At 37.2% G+C, this 16,895-nt stretch overlaps 1 protein-coding gene across 7 annotated transcripts in view; it reads left to right on the top strand.

Moving 5' to 3' along the window:
• The window catches only part of gsx1 (GS homeobox 1), an 85,463-nt gene that overhangs the window by 12,651 nt on the left and 55,917 nt on the right, over nucleotides 1-16,895 (top strand). The window contains exon 6 of one of the 7 annotated variants that reach the window (XR_004631164.1): nucleotides 836-1,317. The exons of the other annotated variants lie outside the window; for them this stretch is intronic. The gene's annotated coding sequence lies outside the window, so the exon portion shown is untranslated. Of the gene's footprint in view, nucleotides 1-835; nucleotides 1,318-16,895 lie in introns of those variants that run through there. 7 annotated transcript variants of the gene reach the window in all.

The following is a 16,895-nucleotide window of genomic DNA, read 5'->3' on the forward strand; positions in this document are numbered from 1 at the left end:
TTTGTTTCAACATATGTAAGCTAATATTACATTGTACAACTTTAGGAAGTTGTTAACCCTTCAGAATTTGAAAAGCTTGTTGTTTCTCTCATGCCACACGATTCCTTTATTTCATACATTTTAGACAGAAATCTCAATATGGGCAGTTTGTATTGCTAATGAAAGACCCTTTTCTTTAATCTATTGAAGCAACAATTCTAACTGCACAACCGCTTTAACTATTTGTGAATTCAGTCCTGCGTTAAAAGACATCTTAACGGGAGGTTCATTTTTTAATCACATTAACAAATTGCGATAAGCATTTCAAACCCTTCCTATATGCTGATGCTGGTCATTCACGCCTGTGTCCTTTCACTCAAAGCAGCTGTTGAAGGTTATAGACCAAACACTGAATTCTTGTCATTGTTCAGTATTTATGAATGGCCTAATTTGTTACCACATCACAAACGTTCCATTTCACAAATGCGACTGATTTTTTTGAATGCTCTCACTGATGGGTGTCTGTTGAAAATAAAGTGGTCAAACCAGGAGGCTGTCAACTATAGGCACATGGCCCACTGGAGATATAATGACATCAAGGAGCTGGAATTTAAGCAGGCTTTTTAAACAGGCCGGTGCAGCCTTACACTTGGTACACAGGTCAACTTCAGTGCGCTCATCTGAACCTAACTCAGGTTGACACAACTTGACCTCAGCTGATACCCCTCACTGCTACCCTTTTGTTTTCACCTTCTCTCCTGGGAACTGCATTTAATACGATCCTTACAGAGTCGATCAAATTTTCTACTCTTCTGAGCTCTCATTTCTCAACATTTGCTTTTCTATTATTTCTCAGAACTCCTCGTCCTTTCAGAAATCAGCCTTTGTAGGCCTTTACTGAGGCTGGAGGGTACCAGAATTGTTTCTCTCAGCCTGGTCTTCAAAGGAAATGCCCTTTTATAGGATTGAAAGAAGAGGCTATTGTTGTTAGCTTAACTTAGATGTTGTGAAATACAAACAAATTTAAAACTTTATCTGTAGAAGTTCGTTTGTGACCCACTAAGCAAAAAATTTGGCCACTTGTAGAGAGCTCCAAATGTCAGGAAATTTGTCATGAAGCGCGCTGAATCACAAGCCTCACTCATTGGTCCTAAAACACAGTGATTCCAAAGATTTCACAGTCAAATGAACAGCAAAAGATGAATTTGTTTAATGCTGCTCTGCACAAAAGAAGTCTAATCTGTGCTTTTGTCTGTGGCTTTAACATAGGCATCAAGAGGTCGAGTGAAGTGTTTTAAACGACTGTTTTCAATAAAGCGCCATCACCTGCTCTTCAAACAGGCGTCCTCACAGTTAGTTCCTTCACATGTTTTCCTCAAAAGTTTGTTCAAAGAGGAGTTTGGAGCAGTTTAGTTTGAGGTCCATGTAGAATCAGATTTTTTTCCTACGTAATATGATCTATTGTTGGATGCTTTATTGGATTTCTTCCTAATTTCTCTATTATATTTTTATTTCATGAAGTCATAACTCGTAGCACACATTGATTACTTCCTTAAAATGCAGATCTGTAATCATATGCTTTAATTCTCTCATCAAAACAACTCTATGATGAAGCTCATGCACTGAAACATTCACTCTGGCGTGTTTTTGTAGACAGCCCAACACAACAATCCCACAATCCAGCACCCCCAGCAGCCTGGCAATGCTTTCAATGTAGTCAGACACAAAGTCCACATTCTGCAAACCTATTTAAATTCTTTTAGGAAGAATGTGACCAAAAGAAACAGTGCATCATTTAGAGGTAGCAGGTGGATGATTGTGCATGGTTGACTGATCAGACAGAGAAAAGGTGTCCGAAAGAGCATTCAACACAAAAAAGGCGATGTTCCACGTTTCCTAATTAGTGTTTGGATTCTGCTTCCTTGTGCAGCATCCCGTATTGTGGCAACAAACCAACAAAAAGTTGAGTAAAGCAACAAAACCTCTGGTGTCTTTTCAGAGGAAACAGGTCTTTTTTGCGGGCCAGTGCAGCCTGTGTTTATTTTCTAACAGTGAATGGCTGGGAGGTGTGAAGCTATGAATACTGTGAGGTCAACCCGCCGTAATGCTGTAAATACTAACAGGGCTGGTCGGTAATGAGTGAGGCCACAGCCCAGCGCTCTATTCAACCATTTAACCAAAGAAACCTAACAGAGAACGGCATTTTTCCCCAACAAAGACACACATAAAAAGAGATACACTGACAACAGACAAAATGAGAAGCTAATCGTTGTTGATCTCTCATTAATCTTGTCTGTAACTTCAGCTGCTGCTGTTCTGTTGGATAATATAAAAGGTGTAAGATAAAGTGACCATGAAACATTGATTACTCTGTTTATAGTTATGTTTAAATGTGTGGAGACTTAACATCGTTGATCCTAAAAGCCTGTTGTAGAAACTTGTATATACAGTTCATGATCTCATCAAGAATGACATGTACCATCATCATACCATCATATATCAGCATATTGTGTATGAACATTTAATGACATTAAAGGTATTTTATTTTAAATTTTTTGCGTTAGATGTGTCCGTGTTATTATGAGGCATTCAAATCTGAGTGACTAACGAGCTGATGATACCCATTCTAAATGTTAACAATGAAGGACTACTGCACGTACACTTTTAAGCAATAATACTATAGAAATATAAAAACTATAAGGTATTACATCTACTGCCGCGCTAAAGAAGTAGAATTTTGATTTGATTTGATTTGATGTCTTTATTTCGAACATGTAAAAGTAAAATAGAAAAAAAAAACAGTAGGATGTAGTAGAAAAGAAGAAATAGTTATACAAACATACAAGAAAAAAAAGAAATAGTTATACAAAAGAAACAAAATCAATCAGTTCCATTAGCAAGCAGTGAAACAATTTACTTTACATGTGTGAAAAGGAGTAGGAAGAAGTTAAAACTTATCTAATCCTACCCCTTTATTCACTATTATCTGGCGTTATACTAGTGCACTCCCACAAGTCAAATCTTCAAATTTACACCGACAATCAAAAGCAAACCCCTCGTGATTATCGATACTTGTCTTCCGCCTTGTACCTCATGGAAATCATTTCTTTATACCTCTTCTTGAACTGGATTATGTTCAGAAAATTTAAGTTTGCCTTCCCAGATATCAACTCTTCTGCTCATCCCACTTGCTTGGGCAGATGTTTGTTTTGTTTCTGCTCTTTAGTAAACCTCAAAAACTTGTGTCAGAGAAGCACATTTTGGCTCATAATGATCAAATACGCTACATTAAAAGCACAGTGCATGTCCATTGAGTGCTTTATAAGCTATGAATACATTTTAGAAGTTAATATAAAACAAATTGAATAAAATTAGGCAAACAATAAAATAACATTAAAAGTTGTGCTTTATTCTCTTATTTATAGTCTGGATAAAATACAGGAGAAAAGACATATATTAACATGTAAGAGCATCAACACTGTACATATTGAAATGCTAAACTATGAAATGCTAAAGGATCTATTAGTTGTGTCAACCCTGGTTTTGATTTTCTTGTCCTGGGGGAGCATCAAAGATGGAGCTGTGGGATTTTCAATTTGATTTAATAAGAAACTATAAGTGGCCCGGAGGCATCTGCATGACTGATGTTGATTGAATGACATGTTAATATAACCCTCACGGGCTAATGACTCATACGTATTGATTTAATCTTTAAATTGACAAACAGCAGTATGTGTTGAGCTACAGGTTTGCCTCATTACCAGGTATTTAAAGAGCAATGCATCCCAGCAGAAACTCCCTTGAGACTTGGTTGGATGGTAGTGCAGACGACAGGATTTAAGCAGGAAGAAAACCTGCCTTGTACTGTCAGGACTGAGCTTACCACAGTGAGTCCATACAGGTTTCTGCCACAGTGTGCTCATGCAATTACACTTGAACACAATAAAAAGAAATATAAAAACTATTCTGAGAAAACTAACCTGAATTTATCTTTTTTTGAATGCTACAGAGCACTAGGTTTTACAAATATCTGCACAGCTTTCTGTTGCTCCAATATAATAACAGATTCAAAGTGCTGACATGACAGAGTTGTTGTATTTTGAGCAGAAAAAAACTTGCAGATAAAAACAACATATTAGTGAGGAGTCTTTCTGAAAATATTGTGACAGACTGACAATGCTCTCTGTTTCTGATGTGTGCCACTTAGTGTCTGCAGTTCCACTATTTGCCCATGGGGTGTCACTATTAAGACAATTATCTCTGAGCTTGTCTCGGGGGACAGAATCTGTCTGACAAGTAAGAGCTGATAAGACTTGGTAACTTTCTCGTTAGTAAAGCCCAAGTCCTGTTTAAAAACTGTTTTTTTTCTCTGACAAAAGCCTCTGTATTAAGAGGAAGTAAAAGTCCTGAAATGAAAGGATGTATTGGTTATATTTGTATCTCCAGCATGACATACTTGCAGTGATTTATGACATCTTAACTTGTATGAAATGTAAAAATACATTGCAATAAAGTGAAATGTAACCATTAATTTACTCAATAATTAAGCAAGAATGATAAACTTATCATATTTAGTGGCATTAATAAAATAATGATGTTAACATGGCTTCAAAATGCTTCCACATAATGGAGGGTGGTTCATCAGAACACAGGGAAATAACCAGAAGTGATTCATTAGTTAACAGTCCATGCAGCTTCAGTTAAGTGCATGTCATTAAGTAACGGCAAAAATATCTCTGGCCTTCTACTGTATGCACTTCTTGTTACCATCAAAAGCCTTTCTGTTTTAGGAAAGGCAAACTTATTTATATAGCACAGTTCTGCAAGTCATATGGGTTTACACACAAGACATTAACAGACTCATGACAAAGGTCAGAAAAACACAATTAAAGAAGACATTTAAAAATCACTAAAACAAGCTATTAAATATCAAAGCAAAATATTAAACCAGCCCAAGCAGAAAGCTCAAGTTAAGAGTTTTAAAATATAAGCCTAAAAGTTACAGTGCAGTGTTTTACGATTAAAAGAGATATTAAGAAAATATACTAAAATATTTTAACAAAAGGCAGCTGTAAACAGGTCAGTCTTCAACCTAGATTTAAAATAAGAGTTTGATCAGACCTGACATGTTATGGAAGTTTGTTCCAGATATTCACAGCATAAAAACAAAACGTTCTTCCTCAATGTTTGGTTCTGACTCTTGGGACAGAGAGGACCTGAGCATTCTGGATGGTTTGTACTGTAGGAGAAGATCACTGTGATGTATTTTGTTCCCTGAACCTTTCAGATCTTTAGAGACCAGCAGAGGTATCTTAAAGTCTGTTCTCTGACAGAAAGGTAGTCAGTGTAGAGACCTCAGCACTGGAGTGTTGCGATCCACTTTCTTGGTCTCAGTGAGGACTCTTGCAGCAGCGTTCTAAATCACCTACAGCTGTCTCACTGAGTTTTTAAGAAGACCTGTAAAGACAGTTATAGTAATCAAGTTGATTGAAGATGAGTGCATGGACCAGTTTTTCCAAGTCTTGTTTAGACAGTAATCATTGCTATATTCTTCAGATGATAGTATGCTGGCTTTGTAACTGTCTTGATGTATCTGTCTTGATGCCAGATTCCTGGCTTGGTCATTGGTTTTCAGTTGTAATGACTGAAGCTGCTCACTGACTTTAGTCTCCTCCTTTGCTCCAAAATCAACTACCTCAGTTATTTAACTGGAAGGAAGCTGTAGTGCTGTCGTGGTAGAGTTGTGTGTTAATCTTTAATATGTGTACTAAAACCTAACCTCACCCGCGCCTCAGTTACACAGGGATTTAATGAAAAGATATTGTTTTAGCAGACACTGTAACCTTTAAATACCTATAGCTGTTTTTAATCCAAATAAAATCAAGGCTAATGCTTCATTACCAAGTATTTTTACATAATGATCCTCATGCTGCTGCTGTTAATTTTTTTATTAACGCAATTACCGGGCTCTTAGTGGCCGGGGTCAGCGGGGTCTAATTACCCTGCGTCATGCTGGTAAATAGTTGGAGGTGTCTCTGAGCAGGTGGCCCCTGAGGTAAGAGGGAGACATGGGGCATACCGAGGCGGGCAATTACTGGATGAATTTCACTTTAATAAATGTTGAGCTACATTTGGAAATTCAGATAACAGAGCTTTCTGCCTAATGGGTGCTGCACTGAGGCCACTTGAGCAAGAAAATGATCTGAAAGAGGGTTTAATTAACACAAGCTACATGATCCAGGGAGCGCGTGACAGAATGTTAAAGTGAGGGGGAGAGCACACAGCGCAGGGATAATATGAAAATTAGTGAGGAGGAGGAGGGTGAGATGGGGAGTGAAGGGGGGTTGGGGTGCCAACTTTTGTTTCACAGGTTTAAAGTCTAGAATTAGCTTCTTTTTTTCACATTCTAACAGTGTGGCTGTGTCACAAACATCATCAGCATCTGTACAAACAGAGATAAAACAAGAGTCTGAGACCAACTAGAACCACAGTGTACACAGTGTACCTCAGGTTTGATCAAATCACACTGCATATTGTATCATACTTTTAAATAGAATAAAAACAAATCACAGTCTTTTATTTTTCCTGCCAAAACACCTCAAGAGTACGATTGCAAATTCAGAACAAGGTCTTTATAATCTAATAATCATGATTTATGACACTTCCATGGGTTTCACCTCATCATTTCGGCACTCTTGTAGCCATGCAACTCTTGTAGATGTCATTTCCTGAATACAGTGACGGAGAGGCAGTAAGTATAAGACCGTGATTTTCATGTAATGTAAAGAAAAGCACTTGTGCAAGAGTTGGTACTTTTGTAACAATAAAAGTAAAAGCTTTTTAAAAGTTGTTTGGACCTATTTTGTGGCCATTGCTCCGTCCAAATAGGTGCATTTTGACCAAGAGTTCCGGGGTCTTTTAGCCCCCAGAACTACGTTCCCTGGAACTAAAAGGTTCCTGTGCCTCCATTGTTGTCTGCGTTTCGACCACGGGCTAAAGTCCTGGGAAGATTGTGCAAATCAGGCCAGTGAAGTATGGAGACAGAAAATTATGTTAAATAATATTTTGAAATATTCATAAAAAACTAAACTAGTTTGCATTCCCAGGAACTCCCTCTGTGTTTCAACAACTGTGTAAACTCCACAAACACTGTTACCTTCAACTGAAAGTCCCAGGACCTTTTGAAAAGTACGACCCCCCCAAGCAGGGGCTTTTCAGGGGGGGGGATTATCTACCCCTGAACTAAATTTAGACCCAGGTTCCTCCGGTTGAAACGCAAGTAGTTCAGGGGTAAAGTTCCTAGTTCCAGGGTAAAGTTTCTACAGTCGAAAAACGCCTTATACTTCTTCCTTTAGTTAAATAAGTAACTCAGGGTATGTTTAAGGATATTTTTTTAAGTTATATTTTTGGGACTTTTTCTTTGATGGGACAGCTGAAGAGAGAGAGGAGAAATGTGGGGAGCAGAGAGTGGGGGAAGACATGCAGCAAATGGCTGGGGGGCCGGGAGTCAAACCGCGACTGCTGCGGCGAGGACTGTGGCCTCTGTACATGGGGTGTGCTCACACCACTAGGCCAACAGCGCCCAATGTTCAAGGATATTGCTACCTTTTATTGACACGTTGCTCACAATGCATTCCCATCCTCTTGTCCAAATGTTGTCACCGCTTGTGAAAGATGGCAATGGCCCAAAAGCTTAACGAACAAACTCATGGGTTTTTATTCAGCATTTATTTACGCTCTTGATTGTTTTGTCTTTCAAGGACACAAATGCAACACAAACCCATAAGAATCGCTAACATGAATTGTCCCTGTGGGCAGTGATTCAGGGGTCCAGAATCAGGCTACCATGGCTCTTCTGTTAGTAGGTAAGAACTGATGGGAGACAGATGAAAGGGATTGTGTCTTGGTGTAAAACCAGCATGTCTGCATTGTTGTAGAGTTTGGATCACGACTGGAGTGTTACACTTTGATTCTCCAGATATTCTGATGATGATGGTAGTGTTGAAAGCCATCACACAAATTGAACTAAAACTTAATGATTGGGTTTGATTCGGGTTGAGATCTGTAAAGGCTATAACATGTTATTAACTTCATTTACATATATCATCATTTAGTGACTCCTCGTTTATGGAAGCACCTGCATTTGCTGTTGTTGCATCCATCCAGGTTTTCCTTTGATTTGCCCCTTCTATATTATGTGAGTTGTCACTGAAGCCATGTAGGACTGCATGGTGACACAGGAATCCACAGCAGACTTCCTTTACTTTTTCCCTACAGTTGGAATGACTTTAAATTGCAAAAGCATTGCGGCAACCTGATTGTTGAGCCCTGAAATGAATCCTGCAGTTTCCAGCTTTCTGATGATGCACAACACTTTTAAGTGGTACCTACTGTTGACCCTGCAGTCTCTATAACTGCAACCCCACTACCTCAGCCCCCCCTTCTAAAATGCAGCAGCAACAAGCACTCTCAGTTATTTATAGCTGCTGGTTGCTCAGATGAGTAAAGAGTGTTGTTTAAAGGGAAACATGGAGGAATGCATATGTACATGAGATAGCAGTAACGTGACATAATCACATGTTTGAAAAGTTGCACACATAATTCAGGGCTGCACCTGCATTATGTGTCGCTGAAAGCACCGTGTTGTGGCCTGTGGCTCTTGTCGCTTTTGTGTTTTTAGTGTTTGTTGCACGAGCTGCACTAAAGCTGCAGCATATACATCCCTGTGTGTGTGTGTATAGAGGACGTGGGGTTTTGTTTTTGTTTAAACAGTGTATATGTGTGGTTTTGTGCATGTAAGGTCCTCATGGTTTTACACACCGCGGTCTCCCTCCACTCTCCACTGGAGCTAAAAGCCCCGAAACAGAACGGTAATTGCCCAATTAGGGCCCTCGCTCTGTGGGCCGCAGAGCACTATGCGCCTCCACATGCTCACAGAGTCAGATAATTGAGCTGAAAGCAAATGAACGGATGGCAGACAAACAAGCTACTAGAAAATAATTACTTGGAGTGTTTCTTTTCAGTACCTGTACAGCGAATTTCATTATTGTCAATAGCCTCTAAAGCTGCTCGAAACGGTGGTATTTGTCATTTTCATAGAGACTTGATAATGACATTAATTTGTCTTAATGGGTTGGTTCTATTGTTAAAAATAGTAAAATGAGCAGAAATTGTCTTTCCTCAGCAGGTAGAGAGGACTTCACCACACTCCCGTCAGGCATGAGGAGATAATTTGGTGTGCTTGTCAAATTTCCAATAATTTGTTATATGGAACATGAGTAATGCTAATACCATTAATGTCCATTTTCCTCTAAATTCATTACTGCCCTTTTTCCCTTTTATGTTTTTTAATGCCTTTGCCGTTTTTCTGGGCTTCAGGAGGTTATACCAGGACTGATTAAAAACATGCACATTTAGACTTTTGCCTTTTACACACAGACATGTAAACACATGCACATCATTTACAACATCTGCAAGGTATGACTGCCATCTGTCATCTTTCAAAACGTATGCACTGTCTATTAACCTGATGTAGTATTTCAGTTTGTGAGAGAGCGGTTACATTCAAACTATTATTTACCGACAATGTCAGCTCTAAATGACAAAACTATAATAATAAAAAAATACATATCAGTTTGATTTAATTTCACTCTGATCACATTGGGATCAATTTCAGAGGATCGTTTGTTTTAATAGAATTGTGTTTCATTACACTGTGTGTGTAGACCTGAGTGATCATACAGTTTATTCAGTCTTTTTTAATTCTAAAGCAAGAGACTGATTTATTTTTAAATAATAAATATCTAACAATATGTAACATTTAAATGTTCACCCCTCCTAACAATGCAGACACAGAGGATAATATCTGAAAATTTAACATATAGTCAACATTTATCATAGATTGTCACTCTGAATGAACATTTCCAACCCCTTTTATCACTTTTCAAAAACATGCATTCTGTGATTCTACATTTTTTTTAAATGTTGATTGAAATATTAAAATTACTAAAAATATTTTATGGGAGACAAATGACTAAAAATCTATAAATCCAAACAATGAGTGGAACATTTTTGAAGCATTTCAATTTAACATGTTGAAATAATGTTATACAAAACCTGCTATAATGCAATAATAAATGTCTAGTTTTTGGTCATTCATTTAAAATAAATGTACAATACAAATCAATAAAATTCATGTTATAATTTTAAATTTTAAAACATACAATCTTCTATCTGTTGTGTCAATTTTAAAGATGGAGGTTTGTAAATCAAGTTTAGGAACAGGGAAAATGTAAAGGTGTTAAAGGAATAAACAAATCAGATCTTTGTTTTACTTCCAAAAATTACATAAGAAATGTAATTAATAAATTGCGATAAGTCCTTTTTTATTTTATTTTCCTGGCTAACCCACTGAAATGTCCTTCAGCCAAAAATCCAACAAAACATCAAAGAAAAGAATTCAAACTTGGATAGGAGAGAGACCTTTACAGCTGGAGGCGACAGAGGCAGCTGCAGGGTCCTGAGACTTTATCTGCCTCTGTTGAAGGCTCTCTGCCTCCATGTGACCCTCCAACATCACTGTGACAAAACTACAACTAATGTCCTGAACTCGTGCGCACATGAAATGTTTTCTCTCTCTGCCTGCTGCAGAGCCAGCAGCATGATCAAGTTCTCCTCCTTTTCCTCCGCTGTATCACCAGCAGTCGGCAAAGTGTTGTGAACAGGGAGCGAGAGGAAGATGTCACAACAATGAGTGAAAAATGTACATGAGTCCAGCAGCTTTATTTTACAGCTGAAGTTAGTTTTAACTACCAAACACTGGATTTATCAGATCAATTAAAAAAACAAAATGTAATTGAGGGTCTGTCACAATCAGCTCATAATATATAATGGGAATTATTGACAAGATAAAATAAAGAGGATTTATTTTGAGATTAATCTTACGACTCTGGACAAAAGAAAACTATATCAGGACATTCTTTAACTTAATATTTTACCGTACCTCCTCTGCTTGAACTGATGATATGAATACATTTGATTGGGATAGATTAGGCTCCTCTAAAGAATGTAAAGGCTTTTATATTTCAGGAAATCATAAAAAAACCCTCTGAATTTTACCTTTAAAAGTAAACCTTTATTAGAAATTATAGACACTTAGTTATGAGCTTACATTTAAACACACGGCTCAGTGTGAAGTGTTAGTAGTTTGGTAGTCTGTCTTTGTAATACAACAGCCTGCAGGTGGTGCTAGGTGAAATAAAAGAAAGTAAGTTAGATATTTGAAGGATCTTTTAAGTTGTATAGTGCACAATGAATATGTCATTCAACCTTATAGAAATTGGATCATAAATACAGATAGTTGTGTTGTGATTTAAGAAAACTATCTGTCTCATTTAATCATTATACGATTAGTTATATGATATGAGACAGGATGAAGGATTTGCTATTGCAAGACAATAATGAGAAAGAAACAATGAGGAATAACACCCTACACATAAATGTCACTTCATTAAAAGACCAAAACAAACATGTAAATAAACATCCTGGCACACATATTTTTTAAAACAGTTATACATGCATCCGCACACACATTCACTTACAGTATTACAACGGAATCTTTAATTTTTTGGGGTGTTGCAAAGTGAAATCTCAAATATAATAACACAACTCCAAACTCAGCTCTTCTCAAACATTATTTAAAATCAGTGATGTTTATGTTCTTTTATTTTTTCCTCTGAGGTATATATTTGTTGACTGAGCTGCAGCGTATTTCGTAGAACAGGTAAAAACGTTTAGGCAAAGATTTGGAAACCATCATGAACTTTGCTGCATTTGCAGGTTATGGATTAATGAACGGTTCACTGCTGACTGTAAAAAGTGGAAACCATCGTCTCTCATGACAAATGGTGTTTTTCTCATTTTGTCTAAAACAATACTTTTGTTTGTTTTGGACTTGCGGCGACTTACTGTTGCTTCTTTTACATTTAAAATCTTTCTGGTTTGTTTCAGCTGTTAGCAGATCTATATTGAAGGGTATGAATGATGGATGGTTTCCCAGTTTACATTACTGTTTTTAAGCCAGCTCTGTCAAGAGTATGACTTCTCCCTCCCTCGGATGTTTGGTTGGTCTCCATCCAAACTTACCAACAAGCCAAGTATGAAAGTTACCACAGAAGCAGGCAGACGCATTATTCACATTTGAGCAATAGATAGATACATAGATATACTTTATTTCAGACCCATAGGTCCATATCAGCACAAGAGTAATATAAAAGACCAAAAATAAGTCCAGTAGGAAATAAAAAGATCATATGACAACAGTTTACACATTCATTTTGATAAAAGCATAAAAAGGCATTTATTCCAATGTTTCCAAAAGCAAGAAAAATACCTTGTGTAACTTAATGTGGGCTGAGTGAGTTCCCTTAAATTTCTATTTTCTGAATCAGCTAAGTGACACATAAATTTATACATCGGATTTCTCAGTACAGCATGAGAAATCACTGAAGCTTTTATGACAAGATTTTGGTTTAAATAGTTTGAAGATTTTTAGTGTTGTTGTTTTTTTTGGAGTTGTGCTGAAAGAGACATCTTACATCTTTAGTCAAGACTGACCTGTTTGGTTCAGGTTTAAAGGACTGGGTCGGATTGACTTATCACTCTTTGCTGAACTGGACCCCACTCCATGTCTTTGTTTTATTGAATTACCACTATGAGATGTTGAAATACTGTTCTGCCGGTTGATTTTGATAATAGTGAAACTCATATTTTTGTTTCACAAAGTTGACACTGCTGTGCCCAGTAACTGGTTTGTGCCACCTTGCTGTGAAGATGAAAGTAGATGCCATCATTCAACAGATTGAATAACCTGTTTGAACCAATCAGCAGGCTGGAGACACAGGTTCAAGTCATTTATGGATAACTGAGGATTCAAACACTTTCTCTACAGACTAGTCATTGTTTTCAGTACAGAGGCATAAGAAAATGTTTAACTCTTCTTTAATGCTAGTTGATGTGTATGCACGAAATAGAGCATAAAATGAAAATCCTCATACTTATAATTCATGATTTTGAGGATTGGGATGTCCAATATGTTATGTCACTGTATTATGTCCTCCTTGTCATGTTTTTAAATAGTCAAATCCCCGACCATGATCAGCATAATCTGACTGGATCCAAACCTGATCTCTTTGTTTCCGACAGCAGCAGAGGACTGCCTCTTAGTGCTGTTAGTGTTGACATTTCTGTGTCAGTACATAAAGCTGAAAGTAAAATGTGCTAATCTTCCTCTAAGTGATACTCCTGCCTGTATTTAGGTGTGTTTGAGTCTTTTTAGATTGTGTAAAATATCATGAAGTGCTGTGAGTGCGAGAGGATCATTGTTTGACATGATGACTGAGCTGATGATTCATTTGCGAGGCCTGACTCCTGTTTGGCGCTTCTTATGTAACACTCAGTTGGATAATACTTTTTAAATAGAGACACTTTTGCTGTCCACAAAGCTTCCTTGGGAAATGATGTCTGAGTGTGAATAATCTTGGTACTTTACACAAGAGATAAAGAGAACAATAATGGGAGTGAGGGAGTTACAAGTCTACACAGTAGCAGTGAGTATTTTGGGTACAGATACTTGAATGAGGTTCCTTCAACCTTATGGAGAATGGCAGCAACAAATATTACTCAAAATGACAGGAATAACTTCTCTGATTTGTGATGCATTGAACTACATGCAAAATACTCTTGCTTTGGATATGAAATAAAGTTTTAAAGTATGTCATTAGAGATATGAAGACATGATCTTGCAAGGATTTTATGTACTGACATCTGCATTTAGTTACACTTTAGCCCAGGCATGTCCAAAGTACGGCCCGGGGGCCAATTGCGGCCCGAGGTACATTTAATTATGGCCCCAAGCTTGCATCTTAAAACGTGTTATTTATAGCAAAGAAATTAATCACATTCTGAATCATCTGTACATTTGCAGTTTCTTTCAAGTGCACAAAGAAAACTAAAGTCAATCCAGAAACGTCTCAAAAAGCTTCATATGGACTACTTTTGTAAAGCCAAAGCTCTGGGAATTCTGCAAGACAGCAATAAAGAAGAAACACAAGAACTCTTAAAGCTGACAGGTTTTCAAATTCATGTTTTTATCATGATGTGAAAATGTTCTTGATGAACACTAAAAGTTCAAAAGACACAACAGAGGACACAAGACACTATCAACATTATGAAATTGTGCAGAAAAGGCAAAATTAGGTGCATAAAAAATGTTCAGAACTCAGGAAAATAATTATTTAGTTCTTGAAATGTTGTCTGCTGGTCAGAAAAGTCTTAAAAACAACATGAAAAAGAAGTGATGAAATCCAGATTGTGATCCTGCCATAGAAAAATAATGAGACAATATTTTTCCCACATCGCCCGACCCTAATGAAAAACATTTTCCCCCAGAAGAAGATAAAGTTTGCTAATCTTTACATGGTACCTCCTAGTTACTGTTTTATTAAGAAAACATTTAAAATAATTGTTATTAAATAGAGATTTCATATATAACTTTTATGATTCCTAAGTCTCAGTAGGAGCCACTGGCCCTGAGGTATTCTGGCAACATCATATGTGGCCCTCTTTGAAAAAAGTTTGGACACCCCTGCTTTAGCCCAATCCATCCTGATGACCCAAAGAGAGTTTATTTAGTTGTTTAATACGATTCTCCCTCCATCCATCCATCCATCCATCCATCCATCCATCCATCCATCCATCCATCCACCCATCCACCCATCCATCCATCCATCCATCCATCCATCCACCCATCCATCCATCCATCCATCCATCCATCCATCCATCCATCCATCCATCCATCCATCCATCCATCCACCCATCCGTCGCTCTCTTATTAGCAAAGACCCAACATCCCTACAGGATAAGATCCAATCCCATATTACATGTAAGTCGTATTTCCACTTAGTCCACCATGAGCAAAGTATTTTGAAGCATTTAACAAGTTACAGTGATGAGGAGTGTTTCCTGTCCCACCTGTTATGAAACCGGTTTGTAGCATCACATTTAAACTGAGCATATTTTTTCTAAAACAATCGAAGTGGTCGCAGGTTCAACTTCCGGCCTCTACCATTTGCTGCATGTCTTCCCCCACTCTCTTCCCCACATTTCATGTCTCTTTCCAGCTGTCCTGTCTAATGAAGGCAAAATTGCCAAAAAACATAACTTTAGAAAAACTTTTTTGCTCTTAGCTACATTTTGAACAGCATCCCAACTCTTATTGAATGGTGCTAGTAGTAAGCCCACACAAGTAGTTTTCCAATTGGTGATGATAGACAACATATTTCTGTTTTTGATTTCCCCTCATATTACATTGAAACTTTAGTGCACTCTTGGCTGTATGAAACCCTGGACCCTTAAAATCAGTATCTGACAAAGATTTGAAAATATTGGTAATTTCACTGTGTAACAATAAGTCTGGCAGAGTGGTTTGTCAGTGAAACACAGTTACAACAGTGTTGGAGATTAAGACCATTACACCAGAGTCAACTGTTCTGAATCCGAAACATCACAATATTCTGACCATCTTGCTTCAACACAATGTTGAAGGTTAGTATTGTTTGTTTAATCTCAGCAGAACCAGACTCTGTTTCACATATCCAGATGAAATGATTTAATCAAGAGAAATAAAACTAGACTTTAGGTCAAGAGAAATAAATCAAACACCATCGTTCTGTGCATTTAGTGGCCCATAGCAGGAATTCTGAACAAAGTTTTAAAGATTTTTTGGATCTTTCTTTCCACTTTGCTGCTGTAACACTGAAAATGTCCCCGTTGTGGGACAAATAAAGGATTATCTTATCTTATCTTAAGGATATTATTTTGCCTTTTTTGAGGCTTGACAATAAGATACACTACCAGTCAAACGTTTGGAAACACCTTCTCATTCAAGGGTTTGTATTTATTTTAATCATTTGAAACACTGAAGACATGGAAACTATGAAAGAACATATATGGAATTAGTTAATGAACAAAAAAGTGTTAAACAAACCAGAATATGTTTTATATTTTAGATTCTGTAAAGTAGCCCTCTTTTTCCTTCATGACAGCTTTGCACACTCTTAGTATTCTCTCAGTCTGCTTCAAGAAGTGGTCTCCTGGAATGGCTTCTAATGAACATGAGCCTTGTCAAGAGTTCATTTGTAGAATGACTTGCCTTCTTAATGTGTTTGAGACCATCAGTTGTGTTGATCAGAGGTAGGGTTAGTACACAATGGATAGCCCTATTTGACGACTGTTGTAATGCAGATTATGGCAAAACCAGATTATTTCATAGTTTAGATGTCTTCAGTATTAATCTACAATGTCGAAAATAATTTGAATAAATAAAAACCATTGAAAGAGAAGGTGTGTCCAAACTTTTGACTGGTAGTGTATAAAAAACTCCCCGTCTAGGATTGAACCAGGGATGTTATACCTGGTCAGCACCTTTTATGTACATGTCAACATCATGAAATTTACATTGTTAAACTATTTAGGGTGTTACTTAACTCTGCATATGTCAAAAAGGCCAAAAATGAAACATAAAACGGCAATAATAAAATTCGTATTTCTTTTAGATTTAGTTGCATTTATGTTATAAATTGTATTTTTTAATACCTTGATTTATCGTTACAATTAGTAGTGGAAGTATTTTCGTTTTCTTTACTCTTCCTACTATTATGTGTTCAAGCTTAAACAGTATATCACCCTAGCGCATTAATGGCAACCGAGGCTCACAACACAACATTAACCCAGTATTTAAATTAAATTTAAAGGATATGCCAGTGTCTCATTTGCCTAATTCATTGATGGTGTATCTCCACCTGCTTCTGCCTCTGTGCCAGTGTCTGAATTTTGTGTGACGAAGGGGCTGAATGGTG

Source organism: Notolabrus celidotus, chromosome 5, assembly GCF_009762535.1.
Source record: "Notolabrus celidotus isolate fNotCel1 chromosome 5, fNotCel1.pri, whole genome shotgun sequence".
NCBI classification, from domain to species: Eukaryota; Metazoa; Chordata; class Actinopteri; order Labriformes; family Labridae; genus Notolabrus; species Notolabrus celidotus.